The following is a 25,226-nucleotide window of genomic DNA, read 5'->3' as shown; positions in this document are numbered from 1 at the left end:
ACTACTGCATTGTTTCAGGACATATGGTGTGTGATCAATCAAGAGAAGTTAGAACTGGGTCCAAGTCAATCAATGTTTTTTGGGCCTTGTGATCCACTCTTTGGCAGCCACTCAAAGTCTACCAATACCAAAGATGGCTGGAATCAAGACATAATTAAGGAAGGCTTCAGGATAGACATAATATCTCTCAGATAGCTGTCTAGGACTGCAGGCCTATTTCAGCCTTGTACATGCCATTTTACTTGGTTCCCTTCTCTCAGGGCACTGCAGAGATAAAGGCCTCTCATTTTATGAGGGGATGAAATACTCTGAGCTGACTGTTCTTCCAAAAGAAGCCAGAATAGAAGATTCAATAGCGGATACATCACATGGAGGCCTGGTTTGAATGGGAGATTTTCAGTTCAGCACAAGAACTAGTGATCAAGCTTTATGTTAATCTGTGGGGCTGAAAGACCAGATGTGAAAATATTTCCATGTGAGGAAGGTGATCAGATGCAGAACGGGATGTTTCACATCATTTGTCTAGTGCTCTTAGCAAGCTCCTTTTTGAACAGATCTCTAACAAAAGACTGTGTATCCTGCAGCGTCCTCCTCAATATGGACAATGTGTCAGCGATTAGAAATCTAAATGGGCTGGGATGGCATTAGATCCATAAATCTATCAGAGACTGTGAAAGACTTCTGGAATTGTTCCCTGGAACTGCAGTTTTTGGTCACAGCAGAGTATCCTCTGGGTCAGCAAAATGCAGTGTCAGACTTGTGCTCTAGATTCATTTAGATTGCGAGCAATTGGATTCTAGATCATTGAGTCTTTATGATACTGATGCACAGATGTGGTCTGGTCCATGTGAGACGGATCTCTTTACCTCCAGGTTTAACAATCAGCTGACAGAGTATTTCAGTTGGTGACCGAATCCACTAGCAAGTGCATTTTTTTTTTTAAGAGAGTAGCGCGAACTAGACCCGAATCGGGTATCAGAGCACTTTACACCAGCACCAGTTTCGTTACAGAAGGACACATTCATTTTTGTTAGGCACGGGGAGATTAAGTGATTTGCCCAGAATCACAGGATGTTGAGCGTCATAGCCGAGACTCGAACCTGGTTCCCCAGCTTCGAGGTCTACCGCTCTAGCCGTAAGGCTACATCCTCTCCCTACATCCTCTCTTCTTCAATGATTGACCTTCTGTTTGTCATGATAGCCACTGTCTCAGAAGACGAGGGGTCAAACAATGGACCTTTTTTGGTCACTCCAATCTGGAGGTCACAGGACTGGTTACTGACAATGTTGGAACTGTTGTGGGACTTCCTAGTAGCTCTGCATCACTTTTGACATATACTGAAAGACTTTCCCTCCAACCCGCACCTGCTGTTGTTGGAAAGCTCATTGAAACCAATGGAATGGGGGAGTACAGGAGGCAATGGACCATCCACTGCCTTACGGTGTTTGCTGCAGGACTCCTTCATCAAACAGATCTGCCTGGAGGAGATGGATTTATTTGTGCCTCGAGAAGCATCTGTATCCGGTGGGAACAGATGCTGTGCTTACCTTGAATTTTGTATCCAAGTTGGCGTAAGCCAAATTGGTGTACATGACTGTGAATACTTTCAGGTTGGCCATCACTGGAGGCCACTTTCCAGTAAACAAGTCACTAGAAGGGGAACATTCATGGATCGATAAATTAATGAGCGATATGTGACATTTTAGGTCCCCCCAGCCCCCTAGACTAGGTATTCCAATCAATCAAATTTGAACATGGCTCTTAATGTTCTACTGTGTTGGCAAGCCCGTCTGCACCTGTCTGCGCCTTGTGCCAGAACCCCTAGCATTTTTATTAGCAAAGAGGCCCCAGGGCTGTTTTACACTTGGAACCAGCTTTTGCATTTGTCTAGTCAGGATAAAGTTTCATCCTGCACTTATTTCTTTGACTTTAACACTCTCTATTATAGCAATACAAACTGCTGCCCCTTATGCCAATTTCAGGTAAAATCTCTTTGACCATCTTATATCCCGGTTCAGTAACTGACCTTGCTATTCCCTACAGAGGATTTGTGCACTTATACGCAGTGAGCTCATCTGGATTCCTTATTAATGCTCGCTCTCTCATTAAAAATAAAATAGAAGTTGCTGGGTTCATTACCACTTATAAGCCCAGTTGGGTCTTTCTTACAGAGACCCGGGCCAAAAATTGATCTGGCCCCGACCTGGTGGATGTTGCCCCTCCAGGATACCTGATTTTGTGACAGGATAGAGTTGGTAGAGTAGGAAGTGGGCTAGCAGTAATATATAAAAGTGATTATACCTGCAACCTTACTCCAGTCCATGACTCTGAGCTTTGCAAAGCATATTTTTTCTCTTTAAAAATAGGCCCCAATGAATCCTTCTCTGGTATTTTAGTCTATAGTCCACCGGGCTCCAGGTCTACTTACATCTCTATGTTTACACACCTATTAGAACCCTATTTGGGTAAAAATAACTTTACAGTGCTAGGATATTTACATTTTCATCTGGAAAGTGACAACTCCAAGGATTTTAAAGAAATTATGGCTTGTAGCGAGCTGTTCCAAATAGCCACGAATGCGGCTCACAGAGCCGGCCATACTCTAGACGGCATCTTTACTAACGATGCCTAGCCGAAAGCAGCTAGTTCTCTCCCCCTTTCTTGGACCGACCATCTTGCGGTCCCTTTTTCTCTTTCCTGGTTCCCCATCCGCAGTTCTCTTGCTGATAGCAAGAATTTACCCCCTAAAAGAAATTGGAAGGGAATAATCGCAGAAGCCCTATCCCACACCTTGAAAAGTTGCAAATGGACAGTTCAGGAAGAGGCTGACCTAGAGGCCAGAGAATTTTTTATGTAGCTCACAACCTCTTGTAATAACTTGGCCCCACATAAGGCAATTCATTCAAGTAGAAAGCTGTCCACAGCACCATGGTTCTCTGAAAGACTCAGGCTCCATAGACTGTCATGTCATTGCCAGGAACGAGTATGGCCTAAAACCTACCTTTTTTCTGAAAAAATGGCCAATAAGGCCACGTTGGCCGAATACAAATCAATCATCAAGAAGGAAAAATTGTGTTTCTGCACCAATGAACTTGCCGCAGCTAAATCCTCCAAAGATCTTTTTAAGTTAATTAGCCATTTAACTGTCCCTTCAATTCCACCACACATAGAAAATTCCCAAGAATTTTGTGATCAAATGGCTACATTTTTCCATTCCAAAGTGGTGGATATATATAAAGCGCTGCAGCTCAATAACTCTAATTTCTCTAATATTTCAAATACAGAGCCCCAGATACCACTTGACTTGCAATGCCACCAGCCCATTCTAGATAACTCCTCAGCAAGTCTTTCACTGTTTACTTTACTGAGACAACATCAGACAGAATGTTATATCCTTGATATCAAATCAGGTCCCCCAATAGACCCCTGCCCCCCCCCCAATATCTTACAACTAGGAGCTAAGAGTATTGTCCCCGGCCTTACTGAATCAACAAAGTCATTGCATCTGGATGTTTTCCATCAATATGGAAAAAGGCGGTAGTTAAACTGTTGCTTAAAAAAGACAATTTGGAACTCGGGGAACCAAAAAACTACCGCCCCATCTCCTTGCTGCCTGTGCCCACCAAAATCCTTGAGAAACATCTGAATTCTCAAATTATGAATTATCTCGAACAATCCCAACTCCTTAACGCTTCCCTATTTGGATTTACGAGTAACCATGGGACAGAGAAAGCATTAGTATCTGCAGTCAATAACATCCGTTCTATGGTGGATGCGGTGGAGGCTGCAGTGTTGGTCATTCTGGACATATCTGCAGCTTTCGATACCGTCTCCCCAACCCTGCTTGAAGAGCGGCTCCAGCAGCTAGGAGTTACAGATTCTGCACTCAAACTTCTGGCATCTTTCCTCAAAGACAGATCTCAGATGATAATGGTGGAACAGTACTGCTCAGACTCCAAAATGTTGCCTTGTGGGATGCCGCAGGGGTCTTCCCTGAGCCCTACCCTTTTCAATTTGTATATCTCACCACTAGCACAACTCATTAAATCTTTTGGGCTCCAAGCATTGTCCTATGCTGATGGTACCCAAATCATCGTGCCTATCTCAAAGGATCTCAATGCAACTGCTTCTAATTTAAAATTCTGTATGCAAGCAGTTGCCACTTGGATGGAAAAAAATTACCTACGTTTGAATGGGGACAAGATGGAGGTCCTGATTTGTGGCGGGCAACTCTCCGTAAGGTCCAATCTGTGGTAGCCAGACTGGTTAGGGACTTTACCTTCCCCAACAGACTCGGAAAAAAACCTTGACACAAAATTATCCTTTAACCTACAGGTAAACAGGACAGTTTCAAACTGTTCTTGGATAATTAAATCCCTGAGAAAATTATTTCCCTTTCCTTGCTACTCAGGCACAAAACAGGTGAATTTGGCACTTGTTATGTCCAGACTGGATTATTGTAACACTCTTTATCTTTACATTTTTTTTTGATTTACAAAACCTTTATTGAAAAATGAAATCACGGCATGGTACAGGTAATCACTTCAGCAGTTAGCTTGGTACGGGTAGCACTTACAATTATAATCAGCAGTACATGGCAGTTGGTAGTGAAAAGCAAACATATCTCTGTACATTTTATAGGCCTGGTGTGACTTACTCATAGGAGGAAGCATGTGCAGCCGTGTCAGAGGGGAGAGTTGCGGCATTCGGATCAGCATCGGTCATCTGAGCATCATGAGAGGGAGTGTCAGTGGTGAATTCAGCGGGAGCGGCAAGTCGGTGAAGGTATGCAACAAGAAGGCCCCATATGTCTAGCGGTCTGATAGCCACAGGCATCAAATCCCAGAACTCACCCAGGAGTGTCTGACAGTGGGATGTATCTTCCAGCCAGCATTTAGCCCTTGGTGCCAGTTGGCGTCCCCAGTGGATGGCCACCTGCCTCTTCGCAAGTATCAGAAGCATTGCAGTCAATTTACGGTTAGCGTCTGATATGTGTTTAACGTAGCCCAAGAGGCACACCAAGGGATCAGGGGCAATGCGCTCTGAGGTAATGTCACTAATGGCGGCGCATACCTCCAGCCAGAATGAGGAAACCCCGGGAGACAGCCAAGCCAGATGCGCAAAATCCGCACCATGCGCCATACATCTTGCACATCTGTCTTTGTCCAACAGGCCCATCATTTGTAGTGATGTCAGGGTGCGATAGAGTCTGTGTAGATACTTGAAACGAATAATCCACAAGCGATAATTCGGGGAGAGACGCCTTATCTGGTTGCAGCAGCACAACCATTTTTAAGGGGAGAGCTCAATCTGTAAGTCCGCACCCCATGCGCAGCGGACACGGTCCTTGTTGATGGGGACAGAAGCAAGCGTGAGAGCATAAAGTCTAGTGACCAATTTCCGCGGGGATTTAGAAGAATAAATAAGCACTGGGTGGGGGAGCATGAGGAAAAGCAGGGTTGTCGCTTCTGCAGGTTGCCCTGATCTGGAAATAGAGCAACCTATCTAGCGGTGCAGTGTTGTCTGATAGAGTGAAAAAGTTATTATTGGGGTAAATGTCCCCCATGGTGCGAATGCCAAGATCGGCAGCTTGGCGGGACATACCTGCAGTCTACAATGGGGGAAATGACTGATGGTTTGCAAGTGGCATAGATGGCGCCTAGAGCGCCCCGGCGGCAGTAAACTTGCGTAACCCATCAGAGGCCCAACGCAAGCACTCAACCGTAGCACTGTTTTGTGTGGTAAAAAAAAAGCTGTCTGTTGTGGCCACGGTGAGGCTGAATCCGCCTCGACTGCCATCTGTGCCAGACTGATTCGTGATGCCCCTAATTTCAGTCTGTCTCAGAAGGGATTCGTAAACTTCATTGGCTTCCTGTTACCAAGCGATTTACCTTGAAGGCTCTTTGCTTGGTCCACAATGCCATTAACAACAGAGGCCCTTAACAACTTAGGGATCTATTACCCTCCCCCCCACGGACAGCTTCGGTCTTTAGGAAAATATCTTCTAATGACACCTAGGTACAAGAGATGAAGATGGGGAGGCAGAGCCTTTTCAATGGCGGCATCCACATTGTGGAACTCTCTTCCCCCATCAATTTCTAGCCTTCATTTCCACACCTTATTCCATAAGGCTTTAAAGGCCTGGCTGTTCGCTCGTTAATACCAACTAGCTAGCTTCTTTTGTTTCTCTTCTTCCGAAGACTATTTTTGCTATTAGCGCCTTGACGTCTTTTGGCATTTGTTGCGATCTATAAATCTTTTTAATTCATTCATGATTAAAAAAAAAAAAATCCGATAGGAGTTATCATCAAAGTTATCTACGTTGTTATATTTAGTGTCATGCAGAAGGGTGTCAGCCTTAGACATATCTAATTGGATAGGTAAATCATCAGTCCATCATACGTTTTCCAAGAGGTGGAAACAGCACATTTGTGATTCTTATTATTTTTTTAATGAAAAATCCTAAATGCCAATAAATCTTGATCTTCGTTTTCATACCTTCATAAAAACAATTCTTAACCAAGACATAACAAACAAATATTTCGCGGCAGCAGGCTGATGAACATAAAATACATACATGCAAAAACAACAATAAAAGTGAGTGAAAATTATCAAACTTCACTTTGTAACATCTTACAATTTAAATCCATTCAATCATGTTTGTCTTTTAATTTCATATTATCACAACATAGACATTATGTTAATAAATTATGAATGAGGTTTGTGCTTTCATTCTTCCAAGCTACTACATTTAGTATTTATGAAGATCACCTTCTATTTCATCAACATTCTTCCAATTCAGTCATTTCTGTTTGATCAAAACCCTCATGTTGAGCCATTTAATTCCACCCTCAGACAGACTCAAGCCAAGGAGTGCCCTTATGTATATATCAGTTCTATATTCAATGACTCAAAATCCAAAAGGTTATCAAGTTTATATCTTCACTTCCTACATTGGTAGGCCTAACATAAATCTAAGATTTAAGATTAAAATAGTTGGGTTCTCTATTATTGGCATGACTTTATCAGACATTCTTATTTCACACTCACCTGATGAATCAATCACCCTGTTCATGCAACACATGTTATGAGGAAAACATCAGTCAATGTCACTGACATCTAAAATGAATAAATCATGTTTTGGAATATTGCTCTATTAATGAGATTCTATTGACACAAAGTCTGACCATAATAATCCTCTTATCATTGTTATGAGCAAAGAAAAGGAATTGTTACTCATGCCCATGGATAAGGGTATCTAAATGGGCAAATCATGAGTGAAACTTGTAATTGATCTTGTTCATAATAATAAAATGACTACATTTTAGGTATTAAAGATGATGGTGTTGATAACGACTTTTGGAAACCGTGACAACTGTAGTTTTTAGGTCTCGCCTAGCGACGCAACGCGAAGCGCTGCCGCTAGCGAGATTTATTGTTGTCGACTTTCGTTTGGAAGTGGGACAGGAGATGTGCACTTTCCTCCGGACAGGAGATGTGCACGCTCACGGCGTCTGTTTGCGCTTCGGCCCAGACAGCCGATGTGCACGCGTAAGGCTTGCAGCATTACCAGAACGCGCGCTTTTGCTTCGCTTCCACACGTGGACACTTTCGCTTTCCCTCTTGCTCGTTCCCTCCCTGTCTCCATCAAAATGTGCATGCGTGGACAGTATATGTGCATGCGTACGCTTTCCCTGTTCCTCGCTCCCTCTCTACCTCCATCAGGCCCCTTCTGTTGCAGTACTGCCCACATGCAGCTGGGCTCTGGCGCAGTACGTGCGTTATGTAGGGTAAGTGTTGGCTTGTTTTGTCTGCCTCCATTTAACAATAGAACATTAGCCTTGTAGAAATAACTTTACGCAGCATAGGCTCCGTAGGAAATATGCTGCAGCAAGTTTTCAGCTTCTGAATACCTCTGTCTGTACTTTGTCCATGCTAACAGTTTACCAGTGGCAGGCACCCGTACTTAATTGCATTCCTGAATCCCACCAACGTAAATGACACCAGAATTCAGAAAAATGTTTGTAACAGGTTAATTCCTAAGGTTCAGAAATGCGATCCAAATGACATCCAATGAGGCTTGCTCCTAAGAATGACCTAATGGACCCAGTAAAACTTGACCTTTCAGTCCCTACTAGCAGGTTGAAGGCCACTTTGAATATTCTTTTGGTTAATTTCTTCAGGGTGAATGCCAATACCGGTGACCTCTAGTACTACCTGCTTGAACAACATCCACTTTGCCTCCTTGAAGCATTATCCCTTCCATGCATTTGTTATAGGGGGAGAACCACTTTTGCTGTTCATGGCATAGACAGAACAAGCATTTGCAATGCAATAGGTCTCTCATTTTCGCAAGTTTAAGCTATTGGTATTGTAAATGACACTGCCTTTTATTTATGTTTTAAAAACAAAAATAAAAGGCATTGTTATTAGGAATGTTAATAGCTCAAAATCGCGTAAATGCGAGACCTATTGCATTGCAAATGCTTGTTTACTTTCACTGCTCTGGGGTCAATTTTCTGGACTCAAACTGAGCTCCAATACATAGAGTTCACAGACACTAACCCTCTGTTCCAGGGCTCCGCCTTGGCCTCACATATACAGATTAAAAGCAGCTTCCATTTACGAGTCGAGTGGTGTTGGTAGAGAAGATTGTGGCAGCTCATTGCTTATATGTGAACCTGGGCGCAGTATGTCTACAACGAGCTCTCTGGTTATTAAACTAGATTTTCTGGGTTTTTTTTGCCTGATGTAGGCGAGTGGGTGAAGAGAGAGGTCTTCGGTGGTAGTAAAGTAAACTGCTATGCCTCGAAGCGCTTATTGGCAGGAGTGAGTGAAGGAAGGAGCAGTGGCATTTATTCCGATTGAGACAATGGACTATTTCGGCAGACAGAGCTCTATGACAGGTGTGAGAAAATGATGAGAGTGTGTAATTATCCCAAAGGGAGACCCAAAGGCAGGAAGGTGTTGGTGGGCAAAGATGTGTGAGAGAGTGAGGCAGTGAACTGATTCACCATAAGGTCTTACTGGAATGAATGAGACAATGAACACGGCTCTGTGCTGTGCGGCAGCCGGCTTCAGTCTGGGTGCTCCTAGGGAACTGATTCCGCACACTTGAATTGAAAACTGTGGCTCCCTTCGAAGTGCTAGCCACTATGGGGATGCTGAGAGGTTTTTGCTGGATTATCGCCAGGAACATCAGTGGATTTAGAGACATATTTACCAACCCATTGCGCCGCCGGTGCGTCACTTATTTGTCGCATCAGCGCACAATGCGCTTGCCCATATTTACAAGGCTCATCTCCCCAGCGAAGGCCTGTTCCATATATTGTCCCCCACAAAATTGGATGTTGCAATCAAGCACCCATGAGTATTGTAAATAATATTGTAAAAATACATGCCTATGATTACTGGCTCTTGTATAGACCAGTGCCTTCTGTAATAAGGAACAGTGTGTAACTCAAACCTCCTAACTTCCACTCTCCTCTCACGAGCACGTCTTTTTCCTATCCTTTGTGCAACCTCTTTTCAATTCCATGTGGTAATAGCATTACCTATTGTTTGATGTTTGTATTTGTCTACAAAAAATGTATAAAAACAATGAACTTACTTAAGAGAAATCTGTGTGGGTGTATTTTGTATTTTGAGTAATCTTTTGTTTTTCTAGGGTGTATAATGAAATGAAATGAAATGAAACGCAGATTTATAAAGCGCGAATTGCTGCCCTGAGGCATCCAAGCGCTACCTGAAGAGTATGGTTGTCAGAGACGGTCAGCAGGAGTTAGTTTTGGGAGTTAAAGAGGAAGGTCTTTAGTTGTTTACGAAAAGAGAGCAAGTTAGGGTTAGATCTAAGCTGAAGGGGAAGGAGGTTCCATAACTTGGCGGCGTTGTACGAGAACATCCTGCCACCAGCTCTCCCTCTCCTGATTCTGGGAACTGTTGCTAGGAAGGCCTGGCCGGAGCGAAGGTGTTTCCTAGGGTGGTGCTGTGTCATCAGTTCACGACCGATTGCCGGTCCTTTGTCCCAGAAGGCTTGATGGGAGATACACATTGCCTTAAAGGTAATTCTTTGCCGGACCGGCAGCCAGTGCAAGCTCTTCAGTCGAGGTTTGGCTGATAGTCTCCGTGGCAGCTGTAGCAATGTGCGGGCTGCGCAATTTTGGACAATCTGCAACTTACGAAGTGTGTAGTCGGGGGCACCGAGGTACAGGGAGTTGCTAAAGTCCAGTCGAGACTGGATCAGGCCTTGAACCGCAACCTGCTTGGCCTCCACAGGTAGAAGTGGGAGCCCTTTTCTCAGCATCCTGAGGAGGCCAAAGCAGGTCGCAGACAGCCTGGTAGCCTGGGTGTCAAAGGTTAAGGCTTTGTCCAGCCATACCCCCAGGCTTTTTATGTTGTCCTTAGGTGCAGGCGGGATGCCCAGGCATGGAGGCCAGAGGGAATCAAACAGCATTGGAGCAGCGGGGCCCATGAGCATCAGCTCAGTTTTGTCCCCATTAAGTTTGAGGGAGGATCTCGTCATCCAACCTTTCACTTCCTCCAGACATTGCCTTAGTCCCATTTGTGTAGATCTGCCGTCCTCCTGTGCCAAGGATACCACCAGCTGAGTGTCGTCCGCATAAGAGATGATCTTAATGCCGAACGGACGAACAATCTCAGCCAGTGGTCTCATATAGATGTTAAATAGCGCAGGGCTTAACGAGGAGCCCTGCGGGACCCCGCAGCTCAGGGGTTTGCTAGAGGACACTGTTTTTCCCTCAAAGATCTGGAAGGACCTGTTACTCAGAAAGGATTTGAGCCAGCATAATGCCCTACCTGAGATTCCAACTTCAGAAAGGCGACACAGCAGCACATTGTGGCTGACCGTGTCAAAAGCTGCGCTTAAATCAAGGAGGATCACTGCCACTGCTCTGCCTTGATCCAAGATCCTTCTAGTTTCCTCGGTGACCGCTAGTAGGGCAGTCTCCGTCCCATGTTTAGGTCGAAAACCCGTTTGGGTGGCATCCAGCAACTGGTTATGCTCCAAGAAGTCCATCAGATGTATGTTGATGTGCTTCTCTAGGATTTTGCTCACCCAGGGGAGCAGAGAAATAGGGCGGTAGTTACAAACGTCACCAAGATCGAGGTTGTTTTTTTTCAGTAGAGCACGGACCATAGCCTGCTTCCAGGGAGGCGGGACTATGCCAGAGGTAATAGAGGCATTGAGCAGGTTCTTGATGGTGGGGAGGACCACCTGGATTACCGAGATCATAGCCTCTGGGGGGGCTGGGTCACATGGTGACCCTGATTTCACTTGCCACGCTAGAGATTCCAGGGAGTCCTGTTCTAACAAGGGGAAGTGTTCCAAAATAGCCGTGGGTAGAAGAGGAGCATCCACCAGTCTGGGCCCTGTGTGAGAGTCCGTGGCAGAAAAAGAGGAATAGATTTGAAGCACTTTTTGGTGGAAGAATTCTGCCAGATCATTGCAGTGAGCTAACGGTTTATATGGGAGCGTAGAGGGTGGTGGAAGTTTTGTGAAGCTTTTTACTATTTGAGAGATTTCTTTGGGTTTTGATTTAGCCCGCATGATTTGTGTGGAGAAAAAAGTAGCTCGGGCAAGTTTTACCTCATCTTTGTAGGCTCTGATCGCCTCTCTGTACAGGATTTTATCATCCAAGGCAAAGTCTAGGCGCCACCGTCTTTCTAATTTCCTACAGTGCCGTTTTTTTTCCCTGAGTTCCTTGGAAAACCAGGGGGCAGTTTTTTGTGGATGCTTCGTAGTAATTTTACGAAAGGGGAGTGTGGTCTCTAGAGAGTGCGAGATCCACTCTTCATATTCCTGATTAGCAGTGGCGGGATCCGCGTTGGGGAGAGGGCGGGAGGTAACAAGGCTGTTGGACCAGGACTCCACATGGAGGTTAGCCCAATTTCGAACGTTTTTTACACTGGGGGTTAAACGGGGTGGCTTGCGAATAGACCATGTGAGTGGAACAAGGGAGTGATCAGTCCACGGAAGACAAATAGGTCGACCAGCCTTAAGCTCAGAGCAATTGCTGAACACGGGGTCCAAGAGGTGGCCCTTGATGTGGGTGGCAGAGTCGACCAGCTGCTCCAATTGTAAAGCCGCTAAGTCATTCGCCAGCTCGGTGGCGATGTGATCACAGGCGGTATCGAAATGAAGATTGAGATCACCTAGCAGTGTATAATTCGAGAGCGTTGTGACTGACTCAGCCAAAGTCGATGGAAGAGTCTTGTGAAACTGCTTAGGGGGGCCTGGAGGACGATATATCAGGATGCCTGAGAAGCAGTTATTAGGAGAGAAATCCATCCTGAATGCGAGGCTTTCGCAGTCAGGGATTGATTCGGGAGTGCATCGACAAAAAAATTGTTCTTTATATATTATTGCCAGACCGCCACCTCTCCCAACAGACCTGTCCTTCCGCATGATTTGGAAGCCCGTGGGCAAAGCGGATACAATATCAGTGTCAGAATCTGGAGTCAGCCAAGTCTCTGTTAGGAAGACCACATCTGGCCTATGCTCCTCCAGCATGAGAGCGACTTCCGTTCTGTGTTTAGGTAGGGACCTACAATTTAGAAGTAATAACTTATAATCCAGCATATTGTCATGAGGCTGGGTAGTATAGAACTTATGGTTGCACGAAGGGCAGACCGCAGGCAGATCCAGCACATGAAAACAGTGTGGACAGTCTGGTTCCCTAATGGTGCGCATACTAAGAAGGTAGTCAGAGCTGTAATACCTTTTATGCCGAGGCAACGATGCAGGGATTTTGGCCCCTGGTTCCGAACGGTCGCGGATGGGCACAGACGGGCTTCCCTTTAGCGCGCCTTCGGAAACGCCTTCTACGCCGGAATAAAAAAAAAGCTCCTCTGCAAACTCCACACCATCCAGAACGCCGCAGCCAGACTTATCCACGACATCCCAGGACATGACCACATTACCCAACACCTACGCAACCTCCACTGGCTCCCTGTCGAAAGAAAATTAAACCTTCAAACTGCTCACACACGCCTTCGCCTACAAAGCCCTCCATAATACCGGACCCCAATACCTCAACGAACAAATTCCCTTCCACGCCCCCAAGGGAAACCACTGCTCTGCCGACCTCGCCCTAGCCACGGTCCCTTGCATCCACAGGGCCAGAGCAGAGGGAAGATCCTTCTCCTACCACGCAGCAAAGACCCGGAAAGAAATCCCCCCTCACACCCGACGAAGCCTGACACTGCGCCAGTTCAGAAAGGACCTCAAGACCTGGCTCTTCGAATGACCAACGAAGCTGCTCGCACCCCCACAACCTCCAGCGCCTTGAGACCCTCACGGGTGAGTAGCACACCCAAAAAAAACTGATTTATTAATTGATTGAAACAGTATCGATCATGTAAAAATATTAAGAAAGTCTCTTCAAAATTCCAAACAAACGTATGTATTTAACATGCAGATGTTGGCGATCAAACTGGCCTTAAATGATCATACTAAAGTGTGCTAATGGCTAGGACTGGGAGCATTGTAGACCCGAGATGGAATTTGGTGCTCCCCTATTGGATGAGTCAATAGTACATTGATATCACAATCGATAATCATAAGAATGACAGACACCGGCTATAGTTTGCTAGTTTGAAATTTTAGGTAAGGAGAAAATAGTCAAAATACATGAACATTTGCCATCAATAAGTTTAGCAGCAAAAGCATGCAATTCATAAGTACAAAGAACTCAGTAAAGTTCAGCATGGAAACCCACGTAGATGGGCCTTCTAGGGTGAATAATGAGTGACCTGGAGTACGGACAAGCATGTCATTTAATAGGACATCAGGCAATGATTTTCACATAATACTACACAAATACATGGTTCTCAGGATATGCACCAATGAGGAATGAGCAGCTAGAAACATTTTACAACAAAATACATTTGGGGATTCTCTCATAGTAGTGTTACATGGGATATAGTTCTCAAAGCTTTATTCACACATACTAGTTGATACATTGAATGCAAACAGCCTAGGACAATTAGAATCTCCTTGATAGAGCACCGAGCTGGAAAAAGCCTCAGGGAACACTCTTTATTGTCAGAGGAAGCTTGCACTTCTTTATTTAGGACAGAAAAAACAGTACTACTGATCAAGTGACATACTATGACAGTGGTTCAAGATGCAGGACAATGCAAACTCGGGTGTATGTGAGCATACGCCCAGTTTCTAATGAATTTAAGGTAAAAAGAGAAACAACTCTCACAAAGAAGAGTATTATTCTTGTACTTCAGTTTATATCACCGCATTGAGAGCTGTTTATTAAAGTATTAACTTAAAAACATTCCTGCCCTCTCCCCACCCTGCGCCCTGACAACAATGCCATTTGTAATCTTAGAGGGGAGTCAGTTGTCAAGTGTTCATGGATACCCTAAATGTGACCTAGATGTTTATTACAGATGGCGAAACACTATTGTCTATTGAAGCAAACACGAAAGCTTTTAGGACAGGGCGCGTTCTGAACTCAGGCTTTTAAAGTTGCTCTCATGTTTGATACTGAAGAAAAGGGAGGCTCGATTAAATAAAATGCTTGCGTCGGACCACACAACTTCTGATCAGAGCAGCCGGGAATTATCACAGATTTTCTTGTTTCACATTATGCAGTTCAGCCACCAGACTGGTATCTTTTTTTGTCATCTTCTGTTTTACATCAAAGGTCACTGCTGTATCCTCAATGCTTGGTGGATTATGTTATAGTGTGAGTGGCAGGCAGACGCCACATAAAAGTGCTTTGAGTTTTGGGCTCGAATATCCAGGAAATCTTCAAGGTGAGCCAGAGTCAGGCAGCTGTCGCACCTCTAGATAGAGGTGAGTTTTGGGAGAACGTATGTATGTGCTGTTTTTTTTGTTGTCTGTTGGGCTGGTTTTTACTGTTGATTTCTCGGATATTAAAACAAACACTGGCTACAGTTAGCTCTAATCCATGCAGTTTTCTATCCTTTGCAAAAATGTAGACAGCGTGTCTTTACAAGTTCAAATCCGCCCAATTTGCAAATATGAGCATTCTTTTTAGCTGTTTGTTTCTCTAATGGGGGAGGACATATTTTAGTAGTACTGAATTGGGTAGTATTAAGACTTGTTATTATCAGTGCATAGGAATGGCAGATGCTGATGAGGGTGAGTAGGTAAACATGATGTGGGCGGGTGGGTTGGTTGGTGCTTTGTTGGCGTTCAAAAGCAATACATCCACAAAAGGGGAGGGTGTCTCCCTAAACAGGCAGTCACTGTGCCCTGCTCCTTAGAGCTCACCAGGCACATTACATGTGTTCTCATAGAATCCTCACCCACATGCTAACCATGTGACATGCTTCATCAACGGTCCTCACCTGGTGAGATAATCACCACCGGGTGGGCTTAACCTTGCAGTGAGAGGAAGCACTTTGATATTCTCTATGTTCTTAGTGGGTACTTAGGACATAAAACGTTAAAAATATCTCCAGGGAACCCTAATCCAATTCTTTAATAAGAGGGGCCCTGTGATATGGTTAAAAACATAAAATGACTATATAAGTACTGAGCCAGTGTGTCTAATCTAGGTTGACAAGTTTCAATTGTTTTGCAAAATGTGCAGATTTCATCCCTCTAAGGCCCTTGTACTCCTAACCTATAGTGAACAGGAGTTATGCATCTACACACATTCCATGCAAGATCAAGAGATAGTTATCCAACCCTTCTATACAGAGGGAGTTGATTGAAAACTGGAGCTTTTTCACTTCAAGAATCTTGGAGAAGGAGAAGGAACACAGAAACAAAAAATGTGGCTGTATTAGAATATGGGTAGTTTAAACAATGAAACCTGTGCACTGCACTACACACTCTAAACCAGTGAGATCTCCAACCTTAGAGGTACCTTCATCTATAAGACAGGATAAGTGACCTGGTTTGACTATAACAGATAGTGTTAAAAATACCATTAGTCATCTCATTATCCAAATCTGGGCCGGCTTCAGGGTGGTGCGACTGATGCAGCCATACCTGGCGCTGACTTTGGTGGGGGGATACTGTATTTAAAAATACCTTATGGGTTTAAAAGCATGTGAACTTCTGGTGAGGGACCGACATTTTGCCTAGATGTAGTTTTGACTCCTCATTAAGCAGCACAGAGGATTACTGTGCCTGCTACAAAGAATGTGTACCATGCAGATCACAACTGAGTGGGAGTGAACTAGGAGCAGAGCTTTAAAAAAATGAAATGTATGTCAGAGACGTGTTATGGAGAGATAAGGGGCACTGTTGGAAAGTGGTAGTGAGGGAATTCGAGGAGAAGTAGGTAATGGGTGGATGCCAAAAAATACTGTTGTACTGGGTGCCAGCAGCGCTAAAGCTGGCCCTGATCCAAATGTATTCACACAGTGCATCACATATCCACACACAAAGAGGAGAGTAGATACATGAATGTAAACCATCAGGCTCCTAGTGTTTTTGGCGGGGGACATACATGGCAACAGAAATTATTCCGGCCTCATGGGAACAAATGTGCAAGCTTGCTGGGATCAAAGGTCTCTCTAAATGGGGTGTGGCAAACCTGTTAAAGGGGGGTGGCAAAAACAATTGGGGTCGTAGCCTATATCACAAGCTCTAAAATGATGTACTTAAGAAATTCATAAAATCGCATTCAACAAAGGATAATAAAATAGCAAAAAAAGTTATATTTATTTACCATTAGCAATAAAACCAACAAACACTTTCGAAAGCATAAATAAATGATATACATTACTTAGGAACCTTTTACAGGCAAGTGTAGGTGCTGTTTTTTTGGCTGTCTGTTGGGCTGGGATTTACTGTTGATTTCTCGGATATTAAAACAAACACTGGCTACAGCTAGCTCAAATCCATGCAGCTTTCTATACTTTGCAAAAATGTATACAGCGTGTCTTTACAAGCTCAAAACTACCCAATTTGCAAATATGAGCAATTTTTTTAGCTGTCTGATTCTATAAAGGGGGTCACTTTTATTTTGGTACCCGGGCCTATTTTCCATCCCAGTCCGACCATGCCATGCCCTCATGTCATCCTCCAAGAATTAAGAAGAAAGCATCAACCTTTCATGTAATTAAGAGACTGTTACAAACAGGGCTAATGTTAGGCTTATATTCTCGAAAAGAGCCTAAGCAAATGCTCTATTCCACTGAAACCCCCTTTTGCGCATAATCACAAATCCGTAAATTCAGGATGTGCGCTGTACAAACACATCTCTTGTGATTGTTTTAAACGCCTGTATGGTAATGTGCAGTTTATTGCTGTTGACTGGTACAGTACTGGGTGATGGACAGGACCCTTAGCAGTTTTGTTTTATGTGACTGTAAGAGTGTCAAGCAGTATAGGGCAAATATTAAGCAGACTCTGTGAACTACAATTGACTGTCTGACTGCTGAATATTATAGTATTAGTTTTAGTGTGCGTTATATATTGTTTTGTAGTTGCATTGTATAGCACTTACTACACCTGACGAGGCATTGCTGTGCTTTACGTTGTGACAACACAGGGGAAGCCGGCATGACCCTAACAGAACCTGGGCGTGATCAAATCCAAATATTTCGTGTTTTGCAGCTACTGATGTGATACATCGCGCTTTAGTACAACATTACTCCACGTTCATAGGCGCTGAACTTGGGAGGGAATACTGCACCTGGCAAACACTTCAACCTGCAGTATTAGTGTTACCAGGACCTGTATTTCCTGCCCAAATAAAGGGTCTCTCGGAATGAGAGCCATGGCTGAGGGTTACTATAGTGTTTTCATTTTGGACCTGAAAAACAAGGGCGCTGTGGATATACTAGGTAATGCTGAATGAATAGAACCTCCGCCCCACCACCGCCCCACCAAACCCCCCAGGGATATCCCTGGTTTATTTAAGGGGCCCCAGCCGTGGCTTTAGAGAAGATCTTTTAAAATGTCTTGTTGGGCAGAGATCCACAAAATAATGTGACTGTCGGAATCACTCCTGATCGCACGACTACAATGAGTCATGAAGATTAGGGGATTAAATAGACACAGCATGTAATATTACATGTGGAATACAATAAGCACAGCCAGTTAAAGATGAGTTTGATTCCAAGAAAATCTGTAAATCTTGGTCATTGTAAAATAAGTGAATCGATAGGGATAGTGTTTAGTGGTTTTTGCAAGATGCCAATGCTTAACAACAGACCCATGCAGCCCTTGCGGCACAGGGCAGGGCAACCCTTCAGGGGGTGCCATTCAGCCACAGTGAGTGGCTTGGGCCCCTCATCACCTTGGGCAGGGCGGGGCACCATTTTACGCTATTCCACTACAAGCTGCGTTGTTGTGCTACAATGGCTTGGAAACTCTATGGTGGTGTAGGGCAAGACTGCCTGTGCTTCGTGATGCCCTGAAGCGGTTCTCTCCAAACACAGGACCGTACTTATGAAAGCCTTGCGCCGCCGGTGCGTCACTTTTAAAACTGGAAGAAGTGACGGACCGGTGGCATGTGGTGAGCGGCGGTCTGTCCTGCTGCAGCTCTCGGCCGCACTCCCGGCCGCACTCCCGGCTGTACACTGATAGAGAGAGTCGCAGCCTTTCTCTGCTAAAGGACAGAAGCTCAGTGTGTGCACATGGTCTGCAGTGCCCTGGCACTAAGGGCAATTGCACACATACTGCAGCAAGCACTGCACAGGTTTGTGTGCGTCACTCGGTGCGTGCGCTGAAGATGTTCTTGGGTTCCCCATTGTGCTTACAGAACGCACACCCTCCCTACCTTTCATGTGCTTCACTGAGTGGTGGTGTCTTATTTGTGAAAACATATCATGAACTAGGCCAGTCCCAGCGAAGCGCCACTTGAGACTCATCCTATTATGATGTAACTGCCCAGGGATGGTCTTATTTGCCAACAACACCCCATCCAGCAGCAAAGCCAAGGTCGAGTCCACACAAAATCACCCAGGGCAGCTGGAAACGGCTCCAAAGTGACTCTAGCCAGGTCACTCAAGTCGAGCAGACAAAGTGTTACGTGTGCCTCTTGTCGCAAACGGGCAGCCCCTTTAGTGCCATTTGGGCACTGCCCCACCCCCACTATAATGCGGGACTCCAGGAGGTGTCCCCTTACCAGACGCGTCACTTCCGGCACGCAGAGGAGGTGGGGAGGTATTTATGCCCCCCCCCCCGGCCATCTTGGCATCCTCATTGCGCCGGACACGCCGTTGTTGGTCAAATGGGCGTAATTACTGATATCGGTATGTCTCCCTCATCTTCATTTTTGATTGCTAGCAAGATAGTGTCATTCATAGCCTTTAAATGTCACTCCTAGTGCACTGAAATTATGAAAATGTCACACATAGCAATTTGAAACCTTGGCAGCCATGGATGGGGGCAGCTAGCTCTCGGTTGGCTAGGCAAGAAAGCTATAATTGTGGCTTATTTATCTGATTCAACTAAGAAGCATTGACTAAGCCAACAGAAGGGCTTGTTGTAGGCGTAGTGCTCCTTTTGTAGTAAATATAGGGCGGCAATGACATAAGGGCTAAATACCAGGCAATACTCTGCACATTGCCTGAGCAAGCTGGGTAGCCCTGCAGATTAGTTGTAACTTTTAAACAATCCTTGAAGCTTGCTCAGGGCTCCCCCAGCTCTGTTGGTGTCTTTTATATTGGCCAGGTCCTGCTGGAAAGCTTCACGCTGTGCCCGGGACCAGGTGGAAGCTGTACACACCGCCTTTAGCACCATGCTAAGCAAAGATTTAAGCTTAAGTGTTGAGGGGGATATAATGTTCCCATGCCTTTCTGAGGGGCTCCATACAGTAGGATGACCCAGAGGCAAGCAACAGCTAGGGTAGTTTACGTGTGCAGTATCGACCATGAAGCCAAGTATGCATCGCGGAGCTCTGCTCACGCTGAAGTGGGCCAAGATCACACTAAGCATAGGATGAGAATGCAGTGTCAGTCATATTGGCGATTTATGAGAATATGCCAGAGGTAGTGACTATGACATCACAGACTTGATTTCATTTTGCATTGCGGGGCGTCTGCCTTGGCAGCGTCCGGACAGGGTGCTCTGGGTGGGGCAAAACAGTATATCAGTTTGGGATTGATTACTGGTGCGTTAAAACAATTTGTACGGCCAGGGTGCCATAAAGTGGGAAGGCCACTTGGGGGCAGTGTTTCTCACTTTGGCTGCACATGAATGAATAATGTCTTCATTCACTAATAGCCAATAATGGACATTTCTCCATCCTTCTCAGCAAGGTAGACCTGATGAGCGATTCATTCAATGCTTTTCTTTCAAAGAACTATTCTCGCCAATTTTAATTCAGTAGTATGGATGGCGCCTATGTCTCGAATCCATCAATATTTCTTTGACAATCTGGTGACTCACATTTAAGATGATGTTCATGGTTCTTTGCGTGGTTAATTAATGTTTCCAGTACACAAAGACACCCGTTGCTTAAGGCCTCAGGCTCCCATTGCTTCACCCCTGGTTTGGTCGTACCATAAGGGGGGCAGTCACTTGCGTACAAACCGTTGGTTGGCTACGTTAGAAAGACTTTACACTCCTGAGCTATAGGACGGTGGCCTGATTGACCTAGGGAGTTATGTAAACACTGTGATGTCATAGTGAGTTTTGGTAGCACAGGGTAATAGGAACAGATAGTACTAAGTCTCTCTTGTAGGGACGATGCGAAAGGTAATTAAAATAAACTGGTATAGAGTCTCTTCTGTAGTGTGCCACTATGGGAGTGCGGTTGGCACATTAAATTCACACTGCCTCTGGGATAAGCCAAAGTCTCTGCCTAGCCACCTAGGGGCATCTGATGCATGGGGTGTCTGTTAGATTAGAGCCCTACTCAGAGGTAGTGCCTTAAGTGCTTGTTGATCTGTTGGCACTGTCTTTCAATGGAAGCCATTGTCTAGCCGGCTGCTCTGAGCAGAGCATTTGCAGGCGTAAGTAACAGTATCAGCTGCCTGCTCAAACGTGCATCTTTCACTAATTTACTCAGATAACTGGGACAGGCAGTAAGGCGGGCTGTTTAACACTTGCTTCTACCTGCATTGGCACATCTGGTCAGGAGTGATTATCAAAGGGATTGCACTTCAGCCAGGTAATGTTAGCACCCATCCACACCAAGCCGATTGTTTAAGGTCACCCTTGGGACGCATTTACACAGCCTAGTAGCAGGCCCTTGTGGGGGTAAGTACCATGAATTACGAAATTAAACTGACAGGAGGCGTGACCGTGGGTTACAACAGCAGAACTTTTGGTCAATGTGTAGGTTTAATTAGTTGGAGTTCGCACTCTTATTTGACCAGGGGTTCGATGCTACACGAGGGCATCGCCGCGTTGCGGCCAGAGCACGGGCATTGTGTGTTTCCCAGGGGGCAGCAAGTGAAGCCAAAGCTCTTTCCAAATCTGGCACCAGAACACAAGGTAGTCAGGGCCAACTTGGCTGTTGGGTGACTTGTGTAGGCACATGTGTAGTTGTCACTCCATGAAGGGTTGAGTTGTCTTCAAGCCAGTATTGACACCATTAATGTGTTCACCAGGGTCTAGCAATCAAAGAGGTCTGTGAAATTGTCTGGTCAACGGCACGGATTAAGTGCACTCTAGAACCGAGGTTAGGTGACACAGGAGGGTGATTTAAGTTACACAGGTGGTGTGACGGCAACGCGAGACTGTCAGTATGCTGGGTAGGAGGTTCCGTATCACCAACCAGAAGGGTGCCATGTGGCAAAACCGTAAATATGTTTAAGACTGACTTAGATGCCAGTCAGGAGAAGTTTGTCAAAGGTATTATACTTATTGCCAGGCATTGTTAACAACCCATCCACACCAAGCCTATTGCTTAGGTTGCTGCACAGGCCGGTATTAGGCACCTGCGGTTGTCAGCGCCATGAGTACTAAATTACAACTGTACAGTGGGCGTACTTGCTGGCCGGGCAGTATTGCTATGGCCTCCAAGTGCCGATCAGTCAGACACCAGTAGCAGTGACTGTGGCTGGCCCTCTGCGCAGTTGTTAGGGGAATTTAAATTCCATGTACAGGTTATACTAAACTTGCTACCAGGGCGTCTCATGTGTGAGTGGGTTAACTGCTTTGAAAAAGGAATAAAAAAGAGTATGGCATAACACATAGACTACTAGGAATTAAATCATGGACCAGCTACCTTTACACATGGATTTCGGTGGAGGGCAATTAAGTCCGGGATAACCAAGTGTATCAGGTCTAGTGCTTTGCATCTTGGGTCAAAGCAGGTTGGCACACAGGGGGTGTCTAGGATTGTCCAGGCACACTCTGCTGTGTAGAATGCAAAAGAACTGCACGTTGCCACTATTTTGAGTGTGACAGATGCAACAAATTGATCCCTCCAAAAGCAAACCAAGGTTCTTATGGTCAGATGCACAACATACAAACCGTTCACTCCAGCTTCACTGAATGTAGTCTGTTAGCAGAGGTATAGAACGGGACGTCCTGCTCCAGGATGCGGTCATTGCAAAGGCGACACAGCAGATAGTGTGCTGTCAGGTGAGGGTGCTTGCTGGCTAGGAGGCCAGGCAAGATAGCAGAACCAATTCTAAGGACCTCTCTCCCCCACCGGACTGCCCGAGAATGAGAGTGCAGTGGGTTTCGCAATGTTACGGGTATTTTCCCGCCCATACAGGGGCAGAAGGGTACATTGCAGGTATCGGCATAAACAGAGTGGGGGCAAGACCGATAGACGATGTGCACCGGTAACCTCAAGAGGGTGGTGTTAAGATCAAAATCTCGCACCGGCAAGTTAGCTAGGTGGCATGCGTCAGTTGGCTAGGCCAGAATGTGTTCCGTGGCTCCAATAGCAGCTTGAAATGTGTTTGGAGCACCATCGCTGACAATTCCAGAGCACACACTGCACCTCGGCCCAGTAGGTGAAGGCCATATGCTCATGTGCGGCTTGATCTTGTGGTATTCCCTGGATAACAAAGAACTAGGTCATTAGCTGGGTTGAGCAGCAAGGGTCACAGCTGGTTAGTAGGTATGTGTGGATCTGTCATCGAGCTTTAGTTAAGCAAGCCTGGTAGGTGGCGTAAGTTGTCACTCCAAATGGTTGCTGTGACTGCAATAATGTGTGCTATGCGAACAGTCCTGTTCGGCGTGGTTTATTAATCACAATGGCCGGTGCATATGTCTGGTCAACTTCAAAAAAGAGGGTGCACTCTGCTCCCAGGGCAGGTCATGGGTTGCTTCAGTTAAGCATGAAATGCCCTGCCCGCATAGCCAGAGAATGTAGCCTGGTTGTGGAAGCAGCCTTGGAAGCAAGTGTGCTGCTGTTCCATGAATTGGGGAAACAAGTGTTAGGGAGCACGAAATACTAGAAGGACTGCAACTACAGGTTGCAGGAGGTGGGTGCCACATCAGCTCGAAGGGTAATATAGCGATGTTTAAGAATAGAGCTCCCTCCTGGGGGACCATCACATCCTTGCAGGTCATGCGAGGCGCTGGTACATTCCCAGAGAAGCATAAACCGCTCCATGCGCAAGTTCGCAGAGCAAGGGGCTTTGGCTTCATCAGGCATGAGCTATGCCAGGCGAACACCAAAGGTTATTTTGACAAAGTTGGGGTGCACTTGGCACAGGTGGGCTTTGATCTGTTCCTACTGGACATGAAGGAGGTCCGGGAAATTGCAGGTTGCAGTGAGAAAGGAACTGTTTTGGTGGGGGGCTCTTTAGCGCTGATTGGTTTATCCACAGTGCTTGGCTCATCAGGCGGGCAGGGCAGCATAGGTTGGTACAGCTGCTTGCCCTTGGATCGCCCGTAAGATAACCCACCATATTGCATACTTTTGTATGGAATAAACCTGCAGCAATATTTTTCCCAAACAAAAGTTGTGTTGTGTATTTATTTATGCATGCATACTCTGTTTTGGTGTGGGTGGGGTGTGGTGCCATAATGGGACTATGCGGCTGCCCGTGGCCCCTTTAGTGCCATTTGGGCACTTCCCCACCCCCACTATAATGCGGGACTCCAGGAGGAGTCCCCTTACCAGACGCGTCACTTCCGGCACACAGAGAAGGTGGGGAGGTAGTTATGCCCCCCGGGCCATCTTGGCGTCCTCTTTGCCCTGGACACGCCGTCTCCCACCCTACCACTTACCCGGCGTGGGGTTGGCAGGCGAAGTACATAGAACGTTGTAATGTTTTCTTTGTTGTTGCAGGCGGAGTTACAGGGCGATCTGGAAGCATATGGGTACCGAAGGGTACCTCTGCAAGAGAACAATAGGGGTGCCAGAGCCAAATCCTAAGAGCCTCAGGGGAGAGTCCTGGAGTAATTATGTCGGCGCCCCGTTAGTCCTTCAGGCGGTTGTGGGCCTGAAAAACTGGGGGCTTGCCTTGCTACGCTCCACCCTGAAAGGGGCGTGAGTAATAAGGGACCAATGTGTCACGTGATCCAGTAAGGGGATCACCCCCATAAGGGTAGCGCTGCTTGGTTTATCCACAGTGCTTGGCTCATCAGGCGGGCAGGGCAGCATAGGTTGGCACAGCTGCCTGCCCTTGGATCGCCCGTAAGATAACCCACCATAATGCATACTTTTGTATGGAATAAACCTGCAGCAATATTTTTCCCAAACAAAAGTTGTGTTTTGTATTTATTTATGCATGCATACTCTGTTTTGGTGTGGGTGAGGTGTGGTGCCATAATGGGACTATACGTGAGACGTTTCACCACTCCACCAGCCTGTATTGCCAGGGCAAGGCACAAAAAGGCCGGGGGATGAAAAAAAACACAGAGCCCGATAGGGACCCGTTTCAATGTCCTCTTTTAAAAAATGTCGTTGCTCAGCAGAGGCAGGACCATGGCCTGCTTAAAGCCCTCGGTTACACACAATAATTTGCAATGCAATAGGTCCAGCATTCACGCCAGTTTGAGCTATTTGCATTGTAAATAACAATGCATTTTATTTATGTTTTGGGTTTTAAAACATAAATAAAAGGCATTGTCATTTACGATACCAATAGCTTAAACTATTGCAAATGCGAGACCTATTGCATTGCAATAAAGGGCCTTCTCAACCACTTGAAACCTGGGCCAGGGAAGGTGCAGCCGGACCCAATAAGGGCCCAGGACAAACGCCGCCTGGAGGAGGGAAGTCCTCAGGGGGCGAGGTGGCAAGCACCCGGGGGGGGGGTTAAGAAGGGGCACAAGGCCCAGAGTTGGCACACAACCCCCCCATGCAAGAAGAAAACAGAATTGCCGCCATAAAGAAATTGATACAAC

Source organism: Triturus cristatus, chromosome 3_2 (genome assembly GCF_964204655.1).
Source record: "Triturus cristatus chromosome 3_2, aTriCri1.1, whole genome shotgun sequence".
NCBI lineage: Eukaryota > Metazoa > Chordata > Amphibia > Caudata > Salamandridae > Triturus > Triturus cristatus.
This window is presented reverse-complemented; position numbering follows the sequence as displayed.